We start from the raw sequence: 13359 nt of genomic DNA, 5'->3' as shown, positions 1-13359 counted from the left end.
TAATTAAACATAAATAATATGTCAAAAGATTTCATGGAAACGGATTCTGCTTGCGATTTTAAGTAAGTTCTTATGGGTTACTGAAATTTTTACGTTTCGCCCGGGCAATATGATTTTTCATTTGTACATAGTTGTTTTACCTTTTAGCTTTTTGTCATTCTGTTCTTTGGCGAAGAACGTGTAAATTTATATGTATCTGTTATGTACTTATACTTTATAGCATGTTTATTTGCACGACTTGCAAGCTAAGGGCCGTATGTATGAGATTCCGAAATTCTTTATAAGCTATTTAACCGATTTTCCACCATATAGCGTATAGCACTGTTTGTGATGTAAGCAATCTGACGTCACACGTCATTCAAAATGGCTGCTTTATACGTCACTTTCAAATGTCATTTTAATAATGCATTCATTACAACAAACGTTTGCTTGAGGCCCTCGTTCATTTTGTAGCCTCTGTAAAATATTTTCGAACTTTAAAAACAGTCCCTAGTCGTGTTGTTTATTCATTTCATTCATACATTTATTCTTATTCCGTTTTGACATATCATAATAGAAGTGAATGAAGTGAAGTTAGTCATAATCAATGATGCATACAAATGAGCAGTATTTAGCCTATACAGTATTTGGGAATCTCATGCATACCACCCTAAATATCTTATATCTTTAATTACCTAACCTTAACATCATTGACATTAATAGTAGGTATATATCTTTACGTTTTTATTTGTCGATTAACATCAGCTTCTGTGTTATTCTCTATCATTACTTAACCTTGCCCAAACAACCTATTGATCGGAGACTATTTAAAATATACGACACACGTCTTCTTCTCAGCGGCGATTTCCTTTGACGCAGATGACGCAATCGATTCGTCAGAGGGACCTCAAAACCAATCATACAAGTATTATTAAATTATAGAAAAACCTTATAAAGATGCGTATTTCCCAATTATTTATACATATTATTATTATCATCATCAAAGGAGCATGTAACGTAAACACCTAGGTACTGCCATCTTTCATAATTATTATTTTTAGTTTCAGCTGTATTTTTATGAAGGAGATACCAACGTTAAGATTTTTATTAGGTACCCACATCGGTAGTTAGATGTTGTGGTTTTTATTTCAATTTTTTCATGGGGTGGTTCAAAAACACTCTCCATGGCCTCCAAGTCCCTAAACACCCACTACTGTGCAAGCTTCCGTATTTAATAATTGAACTCATTCTTATAGTTTCGTTCAGAAAATGACGGAATTGAAAGTTATTTGATTCTCAGCCATGAGGGAACGACCAAGTAGAGACAAATAATGTATTTTGCATGAATATGGACATTTTCTACATTATTGATAAAATAGTTAAGTACCGAATCCAGTTTGAATATTATCAATGTGTTCTGTGTTATCTTATCTATAAATGCTTTCTATAATACTTATGTTAATCCATATTTCTATTACTATTGTATTTAGTACGAAGTTCAAAGCCACGCGCATTCTCATTTTTATTAAAAAAAATTAAATATAATCAATCAGTACCTAGTAGGTACGTACCTTTTATGAATATGTTAAAATACATTACGGCGTTAGGAATATTGTAAGCATTTCCTCAATCACAACTATATCAGTATTGTCTGTTATGATTTGCGACAATGTCTCTTGTAATATAAACTGCAATTGTATAAATAAGAAGAAAAATCCACAAATCCTCACTCACTCATCAAGACCGTCACGCGGCGCACTACTATTGTCACTCAACATAGTTAAACGTCATTCCACTTGAGTCCAGTCTCTCAGTTCATTAATATAACTGATCTCTCAATCACATCGATCTCACCATTACATCCGTAACCGTGATTATAACCTCGAGCTTTCATCTTTATTAATGTATTTATTTACATTAATAATTGTAACGATAAATAAACCCTCTCCTCCAAAATAAAAGCAACAACGACCTTTTATCTCCTCCACCTAATCTACCCCCAAATACAGTTTACAAATCGGTTTTAATAAACAATTATTAAAAAATGACATTGTCCATTTATGACAATCGAATGGAATACTAATAAAGTATGAAAAACTAAGTGTCAATTTGGACAAACAAATATTATTAGTAGAGTAAGTTGAAACTATAAATTGAAATCTTGTGCTATATCGTATGATGACGATGAGACATTTATACAGAATGCAGTTCATCTCGTATGACGTTTTGCTTTGAAATAAGTTGATAGCCTCATTGACAGATATACGACATCCTCTGCGAAAAATTGCACACGTTGGAGAATCTATCTATACTAACTAAAAATAATATACTTCATAAGATGGACTGGCAAAAGCTGAGTAATTGTATTTTTATACGATATTTTTATTACATAACTAGCTGAAGTACCCGGCTTCGCACGGGGTCGCTTCGTGGTTATATTTATCTTAGATATTTGAAAAATAATAAGAGGTAATTATTTCTTTAATATTAAAATATCTGTGTAATACAATATGGCAATATGAAAATAATTATAATAGGAGTAAAGGTCAAACATAAGAACACTAAATTAAAATCGAATCCAAAATATGAAAACGTTATTAATGTTATAAATATGTAGTAAAAAAAAAAACAAAATTGGATGGAACAAACAAACAACAAACTTTGTATGTTATATAATAATAATTTAGAAACCGCACACAACTGACAAAAGTTTCATCGCAATCGGATGAATGGTATAGGAACGCATACGAATAGTAGAAGAAGATGATTTTCTAATTCAGAAACCTTCGTGGGCATGCGCATGACAACTCACCAAAGTTTCATTGCAATCGGATTAATGGTATAGGAACGCATACGAATAGAAGAAGAAGAAGATGGTTGTACTAATTCAAAAACCTTCGCGGGCTTGCGCACAACAACTGGTCAAAATTTCATCACAATCGGATGAATGGCATAAGAACGCATACAAATAGAAGAAGAAAAAGATGATTGTAGTAATTCAGAAACCTTTGCGGGCAAGGGCACAACAACTCACCAAAGTTTCATTGCAATCGGATGAATGGTATAGGAACGCATACGAATAGAAGAAGAAGAAGATGGTTGTACCAATTCAGAAACCTTCGCGGGTGTTGGCACAATTACTGACGAAAAATTTGTTGCAATCGGATGAATGGAATAGAAACGCATACGAATAGAAGAATATAGAATAGAAGAAGAAGAAGAAGAAGATAGTTGTACTAATTCAAAAACCATTGCGGGTGTTACCACAACAACTGACGAAGGTTTCATCGCAATCGGATAAATGGTATAGGGACCATACGAATAAAAGAAGATAGAATGAAGAAGAAGAAGAAGAAGATGGTTGTACTAATTCAGAAACCTTCGCGGGTGTAGGCACAATTACTAACGAAAATTTTATTGCAATCGGATGAATGGAATAGGAACGCATACGAATAGAAGAATATAGAATAGAAGAAGAAGAAGAAGAAGATGGTTGTACTAATTAAAAAACCATTGCGGGTGTTACCACAACAACTGATGAAGGTTTCATTGCAATCGGATGAATGGTATAGGGACCATACGAATAAAAGAAGATAGAATGAAGAAGAAGAAGAAGAAGAAGAAGAAGATAGTTGTACTAATTCAGAAACCTTTGCGGGTGTTGGCACAATTACTGATGAAAATTTTATTGCAATCGGATGAATGGAATAGGAACGCATACGAATAGAAGAATATAGAATAGAAGAAAAAGAAGATGAAGAAGATGGTTGTACTAATTCAAAAACCATTGCGGGTGTTACCACAACAACTGATGAAGGTTTCATTGCAATCGGATGAATGGTATAGGGACCATACGAATAAAAGAAGATAGAATGAAGAAGAAGAAGAAGATGATGATTTTTCTAATTTAGAAACCTTCATAGGTGTGCATACAACCACTTGCCAAAATTTCATTGCAATCGGATGAATGGTATATGAACCATACGAATAAAAGAAGATAGAATGAAGAAGAAGAAGAAAATGATAATTTTTCTAATTCAGAAACCTTTATGGGTGTGCATACAACCACTTACCAAAATTTCATTGCAATCGGATGAATGGTATAGGAACCATACGAATAAAAGAAAATATAATGAAGAAGAAGAAGAAAATGATAATTGTTCTAATTCAGAAACCTTTATGGGTGTGCATACAACCACTTACCAAAATTTCATTGCAATCGGATGAATGGTATAGGAACCATACGAATAAAAGAAAATATAATGAAGAAGAAGAAGAAGGTGATGATTTTTCTAATTCAGAAACCTTTATGGGTATGCATACAACCACTTACCAAAATTTCATTGCAATCGGATGAATGGTATAGGAACGCATACGGGACAGACACACAGACAGACAGACATACAGACAGACAGACATTCATTTTTATATATTAGTATAGCCTATACTCTTCCCGCAAGTGCAAGCAATAAGTTTACAAAGTTTTATCGCAATCGGATGAACGGTATGGCTGCGCATTAAATACGAACAAACAAACACACAAACACACAAATATTAATTTTTATATATTAGATAATCCTGTCGTATTATTGTTATGGCATTGTACAATGTCCAACTGTCGGGTCAAATGCAATCATAGGCCATCCGTGATGTTTACTTTTAATTAAAATGAGTATTGTTTTTTTTCTTTGACGCAATCTATTCGTCATACAATTTAAAAAGGGGTCTAGAAACAGTTTAAACGAGGCATAAAATAATTATTAAATTAAATGCGTATTTCTCAGAAATCACCATTAGAAAAAACGCCTAGTGGGATTCGAACCCCATGGGACACTGATGTGTGTTCAATAAATAATGTATAACTCCTAAATCTTGTGAATTATTCGTTGAATAAAAAACTAATTGACTTTGACCCAATAGCTTGAAAGAATTAATAGTTAATAGCAAGCGTTATTCTTGTCAGATCTAGCATTTTTCGATTGGCATCTATCCTAGCTTGCAAAAATGCCTCTCGCTTATAGCGTTTTTATTAGCATTTTTGATGCCTTCAGTAGCTTTAAATGTGCTGAAAATAAGCTAGATTTTTAATTTATTTTTTCATATATTTAATGACGGTAGGTCCATATTTAACAAATAAAACAATACAATGAAACAATATAAGCATTCTAGGCATTATATTGATATATTGGTAGCAGATATTATAATGTAATGTGTGCTTAGGCATTGTAGCATTGGATTGACGATTATCGGGGATTCCACTCTCTGGTATTAGGTACCTAATTATTAATTATCGTAGGTTGCTAGATTAATTAATTATTTTTTGTCGATTTTGAAATGAGTTTCTGGAAAATGTGTTTTTGGATGGGTATACGTGTGAATGGATTTTACACGTATACAAGACGTATACCCATTTTAAAAAATTTTGCAATTTTTTTTCGATCAGTAAAAATAGGTAGGTACTTATTAAAATTTAATTTCACAAAATCTAGCGTTTTTTCTTGTCAAAAAGCTTGTTTTCGTACCCCATCTGACATATTCTTGTCACCGACAGTTGGCAACACTGTTAACAAGGGAATGGGACAACTGGACTCCGGACAATTGGACGCCGCACTGTCGTAGACACGTATACAGAACGTAGACGAGGTATTTTAATCAGTTTCTATCGACTACTTAGTAATTTTAATTCATCTTACTCTTACATAATGTATTCTTTATTGCGGATTGAGAATTACCATGCCCAAGGCTTTATATAAAATAAAAAAACTCTTTTTTCGTTGGAACTTAAACATATGCACGATTAAATTATTATTTACGTCTGCATATTTACATTCTCACCAACTATTAAATCATAATATAATTATTTAAATATAAATAATAATAATAAATATTTTTTTAAAGTACCTATAAGTACATAAAGTCTATTTATTTTCGAATTCCGTGGCGTCCAGTTGTCCCGGTGCCAAATGGTCCTAGACCCGTTAATAACCATTACTTTTAAAAATCTCTGGTAATATTATAATCTACACTCTGTGGATGACCATAATGCTCTGCACAGAAATTGCTGGCCCTGCATGGTTGAAATAATTATTTCTCTAGCTCCATTCTTATAAATCAATAAAAATAACAACAAGTTTTCCTCGTCGAAATTCCATGAAAGTTAGATTCGTATCGCGGGTCTATAATTATTATTGTTTTGAAACAAGAAAAAGATCAAAATTGAATAGAATATTTAGTATGATTCATTATAGGTATAACATTCTTTAGGGCATATTATTTTTAATCACGTTAGAATGGACAGTACCCATTCTAACATGTTTATAAAATATTATATTGTTTATATAACTTTTTGCTAATGTTATTTTGGGTTTTACCATATTGTGTGAATCTGTTGATCTCATATTTGAGATCACTGAAGATGACTGATTATTGGAGGTATATTATAAACCAGGGAGGGGGCAAACTGTGGCCCGCCGGGTTTTTTTTGCGGCCCGCCATCATTAATTGTACTTCTGGTTCGATTACGATTACGATTAACTTTTTTATATATTTTTTAAAAAATATTGACAATAGATTAAAATTTGTTAAGCAATAGTACGCGATCCGTTTTCAATAGATATTGATAGTGTACCGACAGAGCTACAACTTGAGATTATTGATCTGCAGTGTGACGCTGATTTAAGAGAATTGCATCGTCGTGAAGAAATCTCCAAATTTTACAATGCCCTTAATTTAGACAAATTCGACCAACTTAAAGATTATGCAAAAAAATATTCGTTATTTTTGCATCAACCTATATATGTGAACAAACATTTTCGATCATGAACCTCAAGAAAAATTCTTTACGTTCAAATATCTCCGATGCCCATTTACAAGCAGTTTTGAGAATATCAACTACAAAATTAACATCTGAATTTAAAAAAAATGTATGTACCTACAACAGTTTCATTCTTCTCATTATTTTTTTTGTAATGTTTATTTTTCGTGATAATAAATAGTGTATATCTAAAAATGGTATTTTACTTGCGGCCCGCCGCTAATTTTAAATTCTTGAATTTGGCCCTCCATCCAAAAAGTTTGCCCTCCCCCCCCCCAATATAAACCATTCGAATTTATGCGTTCACAATACCGAAGTTCGGTTTGATATAAACAAAAAAGATTTCAAGTTATTCACATTAAAACTAACTAGAACGAAATACGATAGTTCTTGAAATTATTAATTAAAATATAATTCAATAGTAAAAGTACGCACTTACCTTTAAAATATTATGTACCTACCTATTAATAAAATTAATTTGTTGTGAGTATAGTTATTTTAGTAGTATTGTTAATCAATGAATTAAAAATATATATTTATCATTTTATTGTTCTTAGTTACATACGTATTGATTATTGAAAACACTTTAAAATGTTGATTATTAATAAAATATATTAAATTGCATCCTTCGTATTATGTTTCTAGATGCCCTCTAGAATTTATTATACTCCCGTATCAAAATGGAATAATTACATAGAAAAATCTTGAACCATTGAAAACATGTATCCACCTATAAGTTAAGACACAATCATGAAGGCCAGTGATGGCGAACCTATGGCACGCGAGATGGTTTTTCATGTCACACGTTTGAAGAGAGAAAAAAACTATAATAATAAATAACATTCCCATTGTATAAAAAATAGCAGGCAAATACTATTCAAGAATAAGCATTACGTTTAATGTAAATATATAATTACATAGGACGGTCCTTAAAATTTATACGTCACATATAATGTTATCGCACTAATCTCATCAGGCGGCGGGGAATGCCGCACCGCGAACCTTTAATTTTGATCGATTTACAATGTTTGAGACCACTGTAGTGAGAGAATACCTCAACTGATCGTAGAAAATCTTATGTCAATGTGTGATTAAAGAACCAAACTAATTAATACACAAAAATGACTGCACCAAATAAGAAAACAAAACTTGGTGAAGCTAGTAGTAGTAATTATTATGGCAAACAGTTTCAAAATTGTTGGACCGAAATGTATGGCTTAATTGAAAAAAAGTGATATAGCTACGATATGTGTGCTATCTTTTGTTAGTGGTATCTAGAACATCGTCATTTTTCTAATAAGTTTGTAAAAAACTATTTTTTTCTAAATGAAAAACTGCTCGGCACGTCAGATAGGTGAAAAATAATATATGGGAATTTTTGGCACACGTATGTAAAAAGTTTCGCCAACCTTGCTGTAGACATTTATATTACAAATGAATTAAAAGTTGTACATGTTGGTAATTCGATAATTTCGTTCTGTCAAAGTATTTCTCTACTACACACTGATTCATACAAAACAATTTGAAAAGCGTAGGTATACTTTTTGGTGTAATATTAATACAATTTCATTTGGGATTTTGATTAAAAATATTAACCCACTTTCTTTTTTTATTTATTTAGCCAGTTTAACTGAACGTCACTTTCAAATTAACCGTAAGAAAACCCGCGTTACCTCATTGTATTACTTGATTTCAATTACATCACTCACGGCTTACTGCAGAAGTTAGAGAAAGAGAAGATGTTAATCTCCGCGCTTTAAACGGAAGCTTAGTTCTTCGTACCGTCACGGCAGTAGTCTCTTTACATAAATGGAAAAGTTAACGAACCGAAGCGCTGGACTATTATTTTCTGAAGATATTAACATAGTTATCAAATTTTATCTGTATTTTATAAAAATAGGTGTGTTAGTTTTTTTTGTTTTTGCCTATTTAGCTCAGACGGTCAAATTATTTTTTCCACGAGACGGAGAGACTGTTTTACCGATTTCACGAACTGGAACTGCGCTCTGGTCATTTCGAGCCCTGAGTTTTTGCCCAAAAGAAGACCAAAAACATATCATTTTCTCGGCGAATGGAAAATCAAGTATTTCTTTATGATAGTGAAAGACGAATGTGTTTAATTCGTAACGCCCAGTGTCCTCAATCAAATATAATAAAACGTTAATTATTGTTCAAGTTTAAGAATAATATTAGTAGGAGAGTATGTTAATGTATATGTTACACCGAATGTGTGAAATTGCGTGTTACACTAAATCGGCAACATTTTGCCTAATTCATGAATAAGACAACGGACTTGCATTATTCATGAATTAGGCAATTTATCTGCCGAGTGCGTGAATTTGACAGGGTATGCAATTCTTAAACTGTCAACATGACAGTGGAAAAAGTAAATTTAATACGGAAGGTTTTATTAGTTATAATTGGACATAATATAATATTATTATTATTAGGTTATGTTAGGTTAGGTTTTTTAATTCTGAATTCAACTGAATGTTCATTTTGAGGTTAGCTAACAAGTGTCAACAAACTACCAAATCATGCTATCACAAACAAACAATCGACCATTGCCTGAGACGCAAGCACGAATCAAATCGCGAAAATACCTTTTAATAAAATTCTTCCGTTACCATATTATAGTCCTAGATTTTTTTGAGCATAGTAAATGGATATGAACGTCATTGTAGTTATTGATTGGTATATTTTCATATAATCAATGACGTTTGACACATTTGGTTAGTTTCATTAGTTGCAAAAAACACCACCGGAGCGCGACCATCTATTTTGACCAATGCATGAGCATTAGACACATTTGGTTTAGTTGCAAAAACACCACCGTAGCGCTACTATCTAATTTGCCCAATGCATGAAATAGGCAAAAATTTTCCGATATTATGTAATACGCAATTTCACACATTCGGCGTAACATATTATATACATAATAAATCGCAGCCTACTTGAAGTTAGACATATGCTTGTATAGGGAAACAACTTAAAATCTCAAGGTTTTGAGTTAATAATGCACTTCGACGTAGAAATGATTTTTCTTTACAATTCAAAAAAAAAATTTTTTCAACGGGTCATAACATGGAAAAACTCTTTCTGGGATTAATCATTAATTGAATTATAAACGTTAATATCTGGGTTGATTATTTGCTAAACTGTAAAATTACATTGTGAATTTACTATCCACCTAAAATTTTTGAATTGTTTCCCATTAAAAAGAAGTTAGGTATCAAATGTCTGGTATAGGTTATTAAATGAGTAGGTACATATAAAAATACATTTTAAAATTTGATACATTGATTTACTTGCAAAAGAAATATTATATTATATAGATTATGTACTCCCCGGGTAGATAATGCAAATTGGGCATATAAAATATTCATTTAGCCACTTTATGTAATTCAAAATGTCATGTTTTATAAAAGCCGGAAATTATCAAAGTTCTGATATGTACACAAATTAAAATTATTTCCTGTTTGACATGTAAATATTATGTTATCTACCGACAAAGTTATGTAGGCCCTAAGTACCTACTCGGCGATAATAAAACTTGGTGACAACGTTGTAAACTCGAAAATAATATGCAACCCGCATGTATTTCAAGCGTGTTACTTTGTTCAGCTGGATTTTAAGAAACATGAGATTTTCAATTACTACCCACTAGATCAGTGATACCTATCATATGATTTACATTTTTCGCGGAATTAAAATTATAATATTATAATTTAATTAAAACACTAAATAATTTCTTTTGGTACGGGTCTCTAGAAACCTTCAGCAATGCGATTAGAGAAATGCGGAGATCATTGACTAGATATAACGATATGAGCATTTGAATAGATTCGCGACCAAGAACAGTGATGAATACGGTAAAGAATAATAAGAAAAAAGACTAAGTATACCTAATAAAAATATACTTATCTATATTCTTAATTTTTTTGCGATCACTTTTAAAAAAATATCTTAGCTTAATAAAGGAGATTTTGTTTTTAAGAAGAGCCAAAATAAAGGCCTAATGAAAACAATCTAAATCGTTATAGTGCTTATATTTGGGTTTGGGTCTTCTGTCTCAAAAATTTTCTGACCCCTGATTTAATGGATTGGCTATTGTGGCTAAGAACCAAGAACTAAAAGGGGGTCTGAAGGTATTTTAGAGAGACATTTTTTAAATGTAGACGGGGTAAGTCTGCTGTAAATGTAAACAAAGAAAACTCCTTAAAACTAAATTACAATTAATCTATCGATTTTCTGTATTAATTGGCATGGTATATATTTTTGGTTTATTCTTTTACCAATAATTTTAATAATAATTACCTTATAACATTGAATTATTTGTAACGCATTAGAGAAAGCATACTATAGAAGACAATATAATACCTATTAACATATAAATGCAAATTGTAAATTGAAAAACCGGAAAAATCGTTTATTCTTATTCGGTCAAGAAAGAAAACAAATAATACTCTCATAATAGTTTGACAGGTGATTCTTACGATGAGGCAATAGCATGTGATTACGAGTATCGAGATGTTTATATGTTATCGAAGAGATTTAATAAATGTAATTATAATAAGGATATGACCTACTGTAACCTTAGACAACATACATAGTCAATAAAATAATAAACGTTGTGGATGAGGAGAAATCATCAGCTAAGCGTCGCTCCTATAGCGTTCAGCTATGGCGTACTCAACAAAGTGAGGAGACTTCAATTTCCACAAAGACCCTGCATATTGTTGATTCTGAAACATCAGTTTTGACGTAGAAGTCATGGAATCGCTTATTAACTAGGCAAAGATAAGTAGGTATGTGATAACGCAATTCACTGGACTGAGAGGAATCTAATGGACCTAGAAAGATCTTCATTTAGTAGTGTATCACCACCAGTCATCCACGTTGTTCGACTAAATATTCACGTCACAGCATTTAATAACTTGTATTTTTATAAATTTATGTAATTATAAGAGCACAGCTCAAGAACACTACAAAACAAAAATAAAAACCGTTAAAATTAAAATGTCACCGATGCTTGTAAATTGTAACAACTGTCATGTTACATTTCACGTGACATGTCTACATTTCAAACGCAGACTTAAATAAATAATGTTAATTAATTAACAACAAAATTTGGCACAACCTTGTTAACAGTGTGTGTCAACCTTGTTTCTAAAACGATGACCGTTAAAAAGAAAGAACCAATGGGGATTCTTCCCGCTTTTTTGAAAGCGTGATGCAAACAAACAATTCATTTCCGCCCACAAGATTTCACTCCGGGATTAGATTTAGTGCAGTTCGGACGTCACCGGTTAACATATAGAAATAGTTTCAACGCCTTTTGTGCTTCCCTTTCGGACAGGAAGATATAGTTCCAGCCAAGCTGAAATAGCAGCCATCATTTAAAATATAAAAGCTAAGTAATCAAAACCATTTAAAAAATACTCTATGACCCATACCAAACGAACGCATCTCAAATTTGTATTAAAATTTCTATTTGTTTTTTTTGTATCAATTTTAAATTTCAATGTAGTACGCTTATCGTACGAAATTGATGGTGTGTAATTAAATAACATTTTTAACAAATAAAGCTGTGTTTTTATTTTTATATTGCTATATTTAATTTGTAAATACACACCTTTCAAGGCGCCCAAAAATTATAATTTAATATTTCAAACGAGTTTACAAATGACATTTTATTCGAGGTAGATAATGATTTATAAGGCATTCTTTACAGAAGGTTAAGTTGGCAGAAAGCCGAAGCTATATGCTTGAGATTAATAGTACTAAATATTTCATGTTTTATCGATTGAATTAGTTGGCACTCCATGTTTAACAATTGTGCATTACAATTAACGATACTACTTTACACTTTTTTTCTTTTTTTTTAAAATATGACACAACGTATTGAGAAATGTTGATATTTATTAGCTAATACTAGCCGGCTCACACATCAAAACTCATCTCGTCTGCAAAGTGTCGAATACATCGATGTGACGTCATATTCAGAAAATTCACGTTGCCAAATGGAGCTCCGCACACTAGAGGAATGCGACTTTTTAGTTTGAACAGATCTTATGCATCTCGGGCTGCGAGTCGAATCTTTCAGAACGCATACGCACACCTACGAATTGGTCATTCCTATACCGGATCGCCGGTCGCTGCATCCCAATATATCCACGTTCGAGAGGTTACGCGCGACTGTCGCTAGGGGGCTATGTGCGCGGTTTTCATATGCAACATCGGAGCGACGTTCCTAGAAGGTTTGATGTATGGCTGTGCGGGAGACGAGGCGAGTTTAGGTGTGAGAGCCGGCCTACGTGGTACTGCGTTGATTTCTATTGGTTAGTGCGCGCGAGAAATGTCAAAGCGGGGCAGCGCGTACCTATATTCTAACTATGTATGCCACCCTAATAAGGGTCGAGTCAAATTAAAAAGCTTTAATGGAAATGGAGAATTCATACGACGAAGCTATTTTTGCAAACCTGACTATTGTTGTGCATAATTTCTCGCAGCACCATTGAAGAAAATGATTATGATGAATGAAGGATGCTAATATAACTTACTAA

The sequence above is a fragment of the Rhyacophila brunnea genome, unplaced genomic scaffold (assembly GCF_057557595.1).
Source record: "Rhyacophila brunnea isolate RB1 unplaced genomic scaffold, BYU_Rbru_1.0 scaffold_17, whole genome shotgun sequence".
NCBI classification, from domain to species: domain Eukaryota; kingdom Metazoa; phylum Arthropoda; class Insecta; order Trichoptera; family Rhyacophilidae; genus Rhyacophila; species Rhyacophila brunnea.
The sequence above is the reverse complement of the archived record's forward strand: the minus strand, read 5'-3'. Positions refer to the sequence as shown.